Genomic DNA, 12,215 nt, shown 5'->3' on the forward strand with positions numbered 1-12,215 from the left:
TAAAATCTAAAAAAAAATCTTAACAGCCTCACGTGTCGCACCTTATCAAAGGCTTTCTGAAAATCTCAGTAAACAACATCCACCCACTCTCCTTTGTCTGGCTTGCTCTTTATTTCTTCAAAGAATTCCAGCAAATTTGTCAAGCAAGACCTCCCCTTCACAAAGCCATGCTGACCTCCGCCTGTTTCATCGTGAAGCTCTCAGTACTCCGTAACCTCATCCTTTATAATGGACTCTAAAATCTTACCAACCACCGAAGTCAGACTAACCGGCCTAGAGTTGCCACTATCCTGCCTTGCTCTCTCCTTGTGCAGCGGGCTAATATTGGCAATGTCCCAATCATCTGGGACCACTCCTGACTCGAGTGATTCCTGAAATATCACTGTCAATGCCTCCACAATCTCTAAAGCCAGCCACCTCTATCAGACCCCTGGGGTGCAGTCCATCCGGCCCAGGTGACTTATCCACCTTCAGCACCTCCAGCTTCTCCAGCAACTTCTCCCTGGTAATAGCCACTCCACTAACTTCCAAGAATAAGGGGTCGGCCATTTAGAACGGAGATGAGGAAAATCTTTTTCAGTCAGAGAGTTGTGAATCTGTGGAATTCTCTGCCTCAGAAGGCAGTGGAGGCCAATTCTCTGAATGCATTCAAGAGAGAGCTAGATAGAGCTGTTAAGGATAGCAGAGTCAGGGGGTATGAGGAGAAGGCAGGAACGGGGTACTGATTGAGAATGATCAGCCATGATCACATTGAATGGCGGTGCTGGCTCGAAGGGCCAAATGGCCTCCTCCTGCACCTATTGTCTATTGTCTATTGATCATGGCTGATCATCTCCCCATGTAATTTGTGGAATTCTCTGCCGCTGAGGGCAGTGGAGGCCAATTCACTGAATGAATTTAAGAGAGAGTTAGATAGAGCTCTAGGGGCTAGTGGAATCAAGGGATATGGGGAGAAGGCAGGCTGATTGTGGATGATCAGCCATGAACACAATGAATGGCGGTGCTGCCTCGAAGGGCCGAATGGCCTCCTCCCGCACCTATTTTCTATGTTTCTATGTTTCTACCCCTTGATTCCATTAGCGCTAAGAGCTAAATCTAACTCTCTCTTGAGGTTTTTAGATGAGGGAGTGGAGGGATATGGATCACGTGCGGGCGGAGGGGGTTAGTGTAACTTGGCATCATGTTCAGCATGGACTTTGTGGGCCGAAGGGCCTGTTCCTGTTCTTTCCTCTCTAACAGAATGCCCCAGGTTTTTGTGTGGAGTGAAGTCGCAGTTCTCCCTCACTGCCACAAGACGGCGAAGTTGCTTCACTTTGCAAAGTCTGCAGATTAATTTTAATTAAAGATATAAAATATGACAAACCTGACAAACAATATGACAGACAATAGGGCTCCAACCAAGCAGCGTGGAGACATTGTTCACCAGCAAACACTCTCTGTATTTTACATGTAGTTATGCTGACACAAACAGCCGGAGTAAAATTCAGAGTGATACAGTGTGGAAACAGGCCCTTCGGCCCAACCTGCCCACACTGGCCCACATGTCCCAGCTACACTAGAGCGTGTGAGCTACAGGGAGAGGTTGAGCAGGCTGGGTCCCCATTCCCTGGAGCACAGGAGGATGAGGGGTGATCTTTTAGAGGTGTACAACATCATGAGAGGAATAGATCGGGCAGATGCATAGTCTCTTGCCCAGAGTAGGGGAATTGAGGACCAGAGGACATAGGTTTAAGGTGAAAGGGAAAAAAATTAATAGGAATCTGAAGGGTAACTTTTTCATACAAAGAGTGGTGGGTGTATGGAGCAAGCTGCCAGAGGAGGTAGTTGAGGCTGGGATTATTCCAACATTCAATAAACACTAGGACAGGTACATGGATAGGACAGGTTTAGAGGGATATGGACCAAACGCAGGCAGGTGGGACTAGTGTAGATGGGACATGTTGGCCAGTGTGGGCAAGTTGGGCCGAAGGGCCTGTTTCCACACTGTATCACTCTATGACTGTGGCCTATTCTGTGTGTTAGATAGCGGCTGTGAAAATGTGCTGTTGTCAGGCCAGGGGGAGAAAGCGAGGGGGAACAATAGTAAACGACACTAAACCAGGATTCTGTGCAGGCAGATAAGAGTGGGTCTTGGCCTCATGTTCGGCACAGGCACTGTGGGCCGAAGGGCCTGCTCTTGTACTATACTGTTAGTTTAGTTTAGAGATACAGCGCGGAAACAGGCCCTTCGGCCCACTGAGTCCGCACCGACCAGCGATCCCCGCACATTAACACTATCCTACACACACTAGGGACAAATCTTTACATTTACACCAAGCCAATTAACCTACAAACCCGCACGTCTTTGGAGTGAGGGAGGAAACCGAAGATCTGTGAATCTGTGGAATTCTCTGCCTCAGAAGGCAGTGGAGGCCAATTCTCTGAATGCATTCAAGAGAGAGCTAGATAGAGCTCTTAAGGATAGCGGAGTCAGGGGGTATGGGGAGAAGGCAGGAACGGGGTACTGATTGAGAATGATCAGCCATGATCACATTGAATGGCGGTGCGTACAGGCTCGAAGGGCCGAATGGCCTCCTCCTGCACCTATTGTCTATTGTCTCTCTTTCTCTCTTTTCTGTTTTCCCCCTTTTTCTCTCTCTCTCTCTCTCTCTCTCTCTCTCTCTCTCGCTCTCTCTCTCTCTCTCTCTTCTGCTTGTGAAGATTAATTGCCTTGTTTTGAAATGGGGCAATCAGCAGTTTTGATAATGATATAAGTGGCTTGTGATTGCAGTTTGCAAGTCAAGGTCACATCGTGCAGGAGAGGGCAGCACTGAAACATCACTCACTCGGGAAAAGCCTTCACCAATCTGATGTCAGCGTTATGTACAAACCCATCACTACCAATCCCCCCTCTCACTGTGTTAGTACGGTTGCCAACTTCCTCACTCCCAAATACGGGACAAGGCGACGTCACCCTTTGTCCCGTATCTGGGAGTGAGGAAGTTGGCAACCCTACTAACACGGGACAAGGGCGGTCCCGTACGGGACAGACTGATTCAGCCCAAAATACGGGATGTCCCGTCTAACACGGGACAGTTGGCGACCCTATCCTCTGCCAACCTAGAGGTTAATGGCAGGACTGTCATACGATGAAAGAATGGGTCAACTGGGCTTGCATTCACTGGAATTTGGGATGAGAGGGGATCTTGTAGAAACATATAACATTCTTAAGGGGTTGGACAGGGTAGTTGCAGGAAAAATGGAATCAAGGGATTTGGGGAGAAAGCAGGAACGGGGAACTGATTCTGGATGATCAGCCATGATCACATTGAATGGCGGTGCTGGCTCGAAGGGCAGAATGGCCTACCCCTGCACCTGTTTTCTATATTTCTAAAGGGCGGCACGGTGGTGCAGTGGGTAGAGCTGCTGCCTCACAGCGCCAGAGACCCGGGTTCGATCCTGACTACGGGTGCTGTCTGTACGGAGTTTGTACGTTCTCCCCGTGACCTGCGTGGGTTTTCTCCAAGATCTTCGGTTTCCTCCCACACTCCAATGATGGGCGGCACGGTGGCGCAGCGGTAGAGTTGCTGCTTTACAGCGAATGCAGCGCCGGAGACTCGGGTTCAATCCTGACTACGGGTGCTGCACTGTAAGGAGTTTGTACGTTCTCCCCGTGACCTGCGTGGGTTTACTCCGAGATCTTCGGTTTCCTCCCACACTCCAAAGACGTACAGGTATGTAGGTTAATTGGCTGGGTAAATGTAAAAATTGTCCCTAGTGGGTATGGGATAGTGTTAATGTACGGGGACCACTGGGCGGCACGGACTTGGAGGGCCGAAAAGGCCTGTTTCCGGCTGTATGTATATGATATGATATGATATGTGCAGGTTTGTAGGTTAATTGGCTTGGTGTAAATGTAAAAAATCGTCCCTAGTGTGTGTAGGATAGCGTTAGCGTGCGGGGATCACTGGTCGGCGATGGACTCGGTGGGCCGAAGGACCTGTTTCCACGCTGTATCTCTAAACGAAACTAAACTAAAGTAGTTCAGGAAACCTGAAGAAGGGTCTCGACCCGAAACGTCACCCATTCCTTCTCTCCAGAGATGCTGCCTGACCTGCTGAGTTACTCCAGCACTTTCTGTCTGTCTTCGATGCAGTTCTTTCCTACATATTGGAAGGATTTCAGTTCAGTTTAGTCTAGTTTATTGTCATGTGTACCGAGGTAGATTTTTTTTTAGATTTAGATTTTTAGATTTAGAGATACAACGCGGAAACAGGCCCTTCGGCCCACCGGGTCCGTGCCGCCCAGCGATCCCCGCACACTAACACTATCCTACACACACTAGGGACAATTTTTAAAAACATTTGCCCAGCCAATTAACCTACATATCTGTACGTCTTTGAAGTGTGGGAGGAAACCAAAGATCTCGGAGAAAACCCACACAGGTCACGGGGAGAACGTACAAACTCCGTACAGACGGCGCCCGTAGTCAGGATCGAACCTGAGTCTCCGGCGCTGCATTCGCTGTAAGGCAGCAACTCTACCGCTGCGCCACCGTGCCGCCCAGTGAGGTACAGTGAAAAGCTTTTGTTGCGTGCTAGCCAGTCAGCAGAAAGTCAATACATGATTACAATCGAGCCGTCCACAGTGGACAGATACAGGATAAAGGGCAGGAGAACTGCAGATGCTGGTTGAAATCGAAGGTATTTATTTCACAAAATGCTGGAGTAACTCAGCGGGTCAGGCAGCATCTCAGGAGAGAGGGAATGGGTGACGTTTCGGGTCGAGACCCTTCTTCAGCGGATCAGGCAGCATCTCGGGAAGTCTGAAGAAGGGTCTTGACCCGAAACGTCACCCATTCCTTCTCTGCCGAGATGCTGCCTGACCCGCTGAGTTACTCCAGCATTTTGTGATGAACAGGATAAAGGGAACAGATGTCAGAGTGTGGAGCGATGGTAATATGTGTCTGTGGATTTGCTGGTGTGGCTGGCACGCACATGGCCTCCAGGGCTGGCTGGCGTCTTGGAATCCAAAATATCATTGAACTGGAAATGGTGCAGGGAACATTTACGAGGATGTTGCCAGAACTCGAGGGCCTGAGCTACAGGGGGAGGTTGGACAGGCTGGGTCTCTATTCCTTGGAGCGCAGGAGGATGAGGGGTGATCTTATAGAGGTGTACAAGATCATGAGGAGATTAAGTGGGGCGCTGACACCAACATGTCTCACGTTTGGGGCGGCACGCTGGTGCAGCGGGTAGAGCTGCTGCCTCACAGAGCCGGAGACCCGGGTTCCATCCTGACTACGGGCGCTGTCTGTACGGAGTTTGCACGTTCTGCCCGTGACCCGCATGGGTTTTCTCCGGGTGCTCCGGTTTCCTCCCACACTCCAGACACGTGCAGGTTTGTGGCATTAATCGGCTCTCTGTAAGTTGCTCCGGTCGGTGTGTGTGTATCGCTGGTCGGCGCGGACTCAGACTGATGAAGGCGTGAGTTCAGGTTGGTGCCTCTGTGAGGCCATGTTGTGAGTGAGGTATCGACCATCGCTGAGTAATGTGTGATTGGAAGCACTTCCCATTGACCAAGGTTAGCTCGATCACTCTGCTTAGCCACATTAGCACATTGACTGCGTTAATTATGGGTATTGACATCTGCTTTCAATCAAGCACTTCACAGCTCCTGAGATGGAATGAGCAGAGAGACCTGATAGAAGGTTATAAAATGAAGAGGGAATTGGCCACCAGGAGCCCTTCAACAAACTTGGATTATTTTCTCAGAAACAATCATAGAAACATAGAAAACAGGTGCAGGAGGAGGCCATTCGGCCCTTCGAGCCAGCACCACCATTCATTGCGATCACGGCTGATCACCCACAATCAGTAACCCGTTCCTGCCTTCCCCCCATACCCCTTGATTAATAATAATAATAATAATACTATATTCCTTTATTCGTTCCACACCGGGGAAATTTACAGTGTTACAGCAGCAAAGTGGACCGCAAGAGATCATTCATTATAAATAAAAGATACATAAATTGTCCTCAGTTTTCCGTGTGTTAACTGTTACTGTTGACTGGTCTGCTGGGAGCAGTGCTGGTTGTGCAGTCTCACAGCAGCGGGAAGGAAGGGCCTCCTATATCTCTCCTTCACGCATTTGGGGTGACGGAGTCTGTCACTGAAGGAGCTACTCAGTGCAGTGAGTGTCCTGCATGGGGTGGGAGTCGTTGTCCAGCAGCGATGTTAACTTTGCCATCATCCTCCTCTCTCCCACCACCTGCACTGTGTCGAGGGGGCAACCCAGGACAGAGCTGGCCTTCCTGACCAGCTTATCGAGTCTCTTCCCCTTCTGCCGCAGAGATGCTGCTGCTCCAGCAGACCACTCCATAGAAAATGGCCGATGCAACCACCGTGTTGTAGAAGGTCCTTAGCAGTGCCCCCTGCACTCCAAAGGACCTGAGTCTCCTCAGCAGATAAAGTCTGCTCTGGCCCTTTCTGTATAGCGCATCGGTGTTTTCAGTCCGGTCCAGTTTATTGTTGAGGTAGACACCCAGGTACTTATAAGAGTCCACCCTCTCGATGTCCATTCCCTGGATGTTCACCGGTGTCGGGGGGACCTGGCTGTGTCTGCGGAAATCTACCACCATCTCCCTGGTTTTCCCCGCTAGCCCCTAGAGCTCTATCTAACTCTCTTTTAAATTCATCCGGTGATTTGGCCTCCACTGCCCTCTGTGGTAGAGAATTCCACAGATTCACAACTGTCTGGGTGAAAAAGTTTTTTCTCACCTCAGTTTTAAATGGCCTCCCCTTTATTCTTAGACTGTGTGTGTGGCCCCTGGTTCTGGACTCGCCCAACATTGGGAACATTTTTCCTGCATCTAGCTTGTCCAGTCAATAGAGGTTGAGTCTGGTCTGATAGATGTACATAAAATCATGAAGGGCGGCACGGTGGCACGGCACGGTGACACGGCGGTAGAGTTGCTGCCTCACAGCGCCGGAGACCCATGTTTGATCCCAACTACGGGTGCTTTTATACAGAGTTTGTACGTTCTCCCCGTGACCTGCGTGGGTTTTCTCCGAGATCTTCGGTTTCCTCCCACACTCCAAAGCCGTGCAGGTTTGTAGGTTAATTGGCTTGGTAGAAGTGTAAATTGTCCCTAGTGTGTGTGTGGGATAGTGTGAGTGTGCAGGGATCACTGGTTGGTGCGGACTCGTTGGGCCGAAGGGCCTTGCTTTTCCCCTCTCCCTGCGTCCCTGCCCCCATCCTAGTTTCACCGTCCTCCTGATTAAGTTATACTGATTGTTCACCTCCTTCCCCATAGCCACCAATGAACCGTCCTCCATTCCCTAGATCAGCGCCTGCTTTGATCCCTCGTTTTCACACCTCACCCTTCACGATTGCTAGCCTAAAAATGGACCTGTTTCCGCACTGTATCTCTAAACTAAACTAAAGGTCTGAAGAAGGGTCTCGACCTCAAATGTCACCCATTCCTTCTCTCCCGAGATGCTGCCTGTCCCGCTGAGTTACTCCAGCGTTTTGTGTCTGCCTTCGATGTTAACCAGCATCTGCACATATAAATATCAACCCTTCCTTTCACCCTTGACTGAGGAGAGAGGGCCGTCCACTCTGACACGCGCCCCAGTAGTTTTCAGTCATTAGATGTCAGCCATGCCATAAATACACCACGCACTGTGGTGAGCACACACACATCCTGGTGTGGAGATGAATGATCATCCCCCAGGGAACACCTTCATCGTGAAGATGCTTGTATCTTCAAAAAACACCGGGGATTGAGAGAGGGAGGTTGCAGCCAGATTTTCATATACTTGAACATTCCTTTCATCCCGATGCCTTAGTCATTGAGTGATACAGTGTGGAAACAGGCCCTTCGGCCCAACCTGTCCACACCGGCCAACATGTCCCAGCTACACTAGTCCCACCTGCCTGCTCTTGGTCCATATCCCTCCAAACCTGTCCTATCCAAGGTAGACACAAAACGATGGAGTAATTCGGCAGAACAGGCAGTATCTCTGGCGAGAAGGAATGGGTGACGTTTCGGGTCGAGACCCTTCTTCAGACCTATCTATGTACCTGGCTAACTGTTTCTTAAACGTTGGGATATGTTGAAAGACTGGAGCGACTAGGCTTGTATAAACTGGAATTTAGAAGGATGAGAGGAGATCTTATCATATCATATCATATCATCATATCATATATCTACAGCCGGAAACAGGCCTTTTCGGCCCTCCAAGTCCGTGCCGCCCAGCGATCCCCGCACATTAACACTATCCTACACCCACTAGGGACAATTTTTACATTTACCCAGCCAATTAACCTACATACCTGTACGTCTTTGGAGTGTGGGAGGAAACCGAAGATCTCGGAGAAAACCCACGCAGGTCACGGGGAGAACGTACAAACTCCTTACAGTGCAGCACCCGTAGTCAGGATCGAACCTGTGTCTCCGGCGCTGCATTCGCTGTAAAGCAGCAACTCTACCGCTGCGCTACCGTATAAGATTATTAAGGGGTTGGACACGTTAGAGGCAGGAAACATGTTCCCAATGTTGGGGGAGTCCAGAACAAGGGGCCACAGTTTAAGAATAAGGGGTAGGCCATTTAGAACTGAGATGAGGAAAAACTTTTTCAGTCAGAGAGTTGTGAATCTGTGGAATTCTCTGCCTCAGAAGGCAGTGGAGGCCAATTCTCTGAATGCATTCAAGAGAGAGCTAGATAGTGCTCTTAAGGATAGCGGAGTCAGGGGGTATGGGGAGAAGGCAGGAACGGGGTACTGATTGAGAATGATCAGCCATGATCACATTGAATGGCGGTGCTTGCTCGAAGGGCTGAATGGCCTCCTCCTGCACCTATTGTCTATTGATAGTCCCAGCCTCAGCTACCTCCTCTGGCAGCTGGTTCCGTGCACCCACCACCCTCTGTGTGAAAACGTTGCCCCTCCTGGTGCTAATGTTGTGTGGCCGAGCTGCCGTGGCGAGCTGGCGTTGGTGAGATGTGGGTGTCTTTGGGCCTAGTCAGCCACTCACACCCACTCTGTCTCCACACAAAGTGCCGTTCAATCCGTCCCTTTCATCACGACCTTGTCTTTTGAGCGTCACTTCTATCGAGCTCATCCCCAGATCTGAATTAGCTACTCAAAGACATCAAAGCCTTGGTTGCAGCAACGTTTTCTCAGCAAAACAACACTGGGAAATGTGTAGGAAGGAACTGCAGGTGCTGGTTTAAACCGAAGATAGAGATAAAATGCTGGAGTAACTCAACGGGGTCAGGCAGCATCTCTGGAGTAAAGGAATAGGTGACGTTTCGGGTCGAGACCCAAAATGTTTCTTGCTTCTGGTGAAATGCACAAGTACTCTGTGTTGTCAACATAGATCATGGCACTGTACAACCCAGGAACAGGCCCTTCGGCCCACAATGTCCGTACTGAACACGACGCCAAGTTAAAATAATCCCCCCTGCCCGCACGTGATCCATATCCCTCCACTCCCTGCATATCCGCGCGCCTGTCTAAAAGCCTCTTCAACACCACTATGGTATCTGCCTTCATCCCCACCCGCCTCTGTGTAAAACACCTGCCCCACACATCTGCTTTAAACTTTGCCCCTCTCACCTTAAAGCTGTGCCCTCTAGTCTGTGACATCTCCACCCTGGGGTGAAGGTTCTGACTGTCTACCCTGTCTACGCTGCTCAGAATTTTATAAACCTCTATCAGGTCTCCCCTCGACCTGTAGCTCATAGCCTTGGAGTGCAGGAGGATGAGGGGCGATCTTATAGAGGTGTAAAAGATCATGAGAGGAATAGATCGGGTAGATGCCCAGTCTTTTACCCAGAGTTGGGGAAATCAAGAACCAGAGGGCATAGGTTTAAGTCCAGAGGGAAAAATGTAATAAGGGAGGTGGGGATGGGGGGGATTTAATAAGAACACAAGGGGCAACTTTGTTCACGCAGAGGGTGGTGGGTGTATGGAACGAGCTGCCGGAGGAGATAGTTGAGGCAGGGACTATCGCAACACATGAAACATTTGGACAGGTACATGGATAGGACAGGTTTAGAGGGATATGGGCCAAATGCGGGCAGGTGGGACTAGTGTAGATGGGGCATGTGGTGGCAGATTATGATATTGCTGTTTTGGAGTTGTTTAGGATGGACACATGGATATGCAGGGAACGGAAGGACAGGGATCATGGTTGCTGATTGACATGCAGGCAGAGGAGATCAGTTGAACTTGGCATCATATTCGGTATGGATATTGTGGGCCGAAGGGCCTGTTCCTGTGCTGTCTATGTTCTATAGGGAGATACCAGGGTCAGCACGGGCATTGTGGGCCGAAGGGCCTGTTCCTGTCCTGTGCTGTCTGTTCTATAGGGAGATACCAGGGTCAGCACGGACATTGTGGGCCGAAGGGCCTGTTCCTGTGCTGTGCTGTCTGTTCTATAGGGAGATACCAGGGTCAGCAAGACATTGTGGGCCGAAGGGCCTGTTCCTGTATTCTAAGATCCAAAGAGTCACGTCTCTCGGAAGTGACCGCGTTTTCGTTAGATGGCCGAAACTCTCGCGGGGCGGGTGCACACGGATAGAGAACCTCACATCTCTCGTAGGGGAGGGATTAGCTGTCTGACGAAGGGTCTGGACCCAAAACGTCATCCATTCCTTCTCTCCAGAGATGCTGCCTGTCCCGCTGAGTTACTCCAGCGTTTTGTGTCAACCTTCCAATTTCTATATCCAGTATTCTGACTGTTGAAGGTCAACGTGCCGAAAGCCTTCTTTGACCACACTGTCTACCTGTGACACCACTTTGAAGGAACCTCTCTCTGTACCAGCTCTCCAACTTCCATGACTTCAACTGGTTGCGGCACTCTTAGCAATTACTTATTTAATTAACTCAGCGATGTTAGCAATACGATTTTGCCTTCATGTCCCTCGATAACCAACTGTGAAGTTTACCCACGTAAGCACCAAAATGCAACTTCCTCCCACACTGCTGATTCCAGCGTTAAGTCTTAATTATTCCCCAAGTCTCTTGACAAAACAGACCAAGGAAAGCATGTTGTTCCAAAGCATAATTAAGGTCCAGTCTAACTCCCTCTCCTCCCCTCTCCCATCAGGCAAGAGGTACAGAAGTGTGAAAACGCACACCTCCAGATTCAGGGGCAGTTTCTTCCCGGGCAACTGAACCGTCCTCTCACCAACTAGAGAGCAGTCCTGACCTCCCATCTACCTCATTGGAGACTCTCATCGGACTTTACCTTGCACTAAACGTTATTCCCTTTATCCTGTCCACTGTGGACGGCTCGATTGTAATCATGTGTTGTCTTTCCACTGACTGGTTAGCACGCAACATAAAAGCTTTTCACTGTACCTCGGTACACGGGACAATAAACAAATGAGACTCCAACCATCCAATCCAATGTCACTTTGGGATGGGGAACCATTGTCACCAACACTTTGCTGTGAAAAGATTGCAAAAGGAAATTAAAAGAACATTATTTTTTGTCGTTATGGTTCATTGTTCAGATCCTTTTGACATCGCACACTTTCCACAAGATATTATCTAAATTATGTAGGAACACAAATGGAGTAATGCTGATGGCAGGCCGTTTCACACAGCCCGTTTCATGTGCTCCACTTACTAACAGAACACTCAGAGCTCGGCGCATAACATAATCACATTACATTTGTTCCAATGAGATTGTTAATAATTTAATATCATACCGGGGGGGGGGGGGGGGGGGGGGGGAATCAAGGAATATTTTCAAGGCTGGAGTTTAAACCTACGATCAATTCTCAGTCATATAACCGTAGGGAGATGCAGCGTGGAAACAGGCCCTTCAACCCACTCAGTCCGTGCCAGCCAACATGCCCCATCTACACCAGTCCCACCTGCCCGCGTTTGGCCCATACCCCTCCAAACCTATCCTATCCATGTACTTGTCAAAATGCTTCTTACATGTTTCTTAGAGCGGCACGGTGGCGCAACGGTAGAGTTGATGCCTTACAAGGAATGCAACGCCAGAGACCCGGGTTCCATCCCGACCACGGGCGCTGTCTGTACGGAGTTTGTACGTTCTCCCCGTTTTCTCCGAGATCTTCGGTTTCCTCCCACACTCCAAAGACGTGCAGGTTTGTAGATTATTTGGCTTGTTAAATCTAAACAATTGTCCCTAATGTGTGTAGGATAGTGTTAATGTGCGGGGATCGCTGGTCGGCGCGGACCCGGTGGGCCGA

This window comes from Rhinoraja longicauda, chromosome 25 (assembly GCF_053455715.1).
Source record: "Rhinoraja longicauda isolate Sanriku21f chromosome 25, sRhiLon1.1, whole genome shotgun sequence".
NCBI lineage: Eukaryota > Metazoa > Chordata > Chondrichthyes > Rajiformes > Arhynchobatidae > Rhinoraja > Rhinoraja longicauda.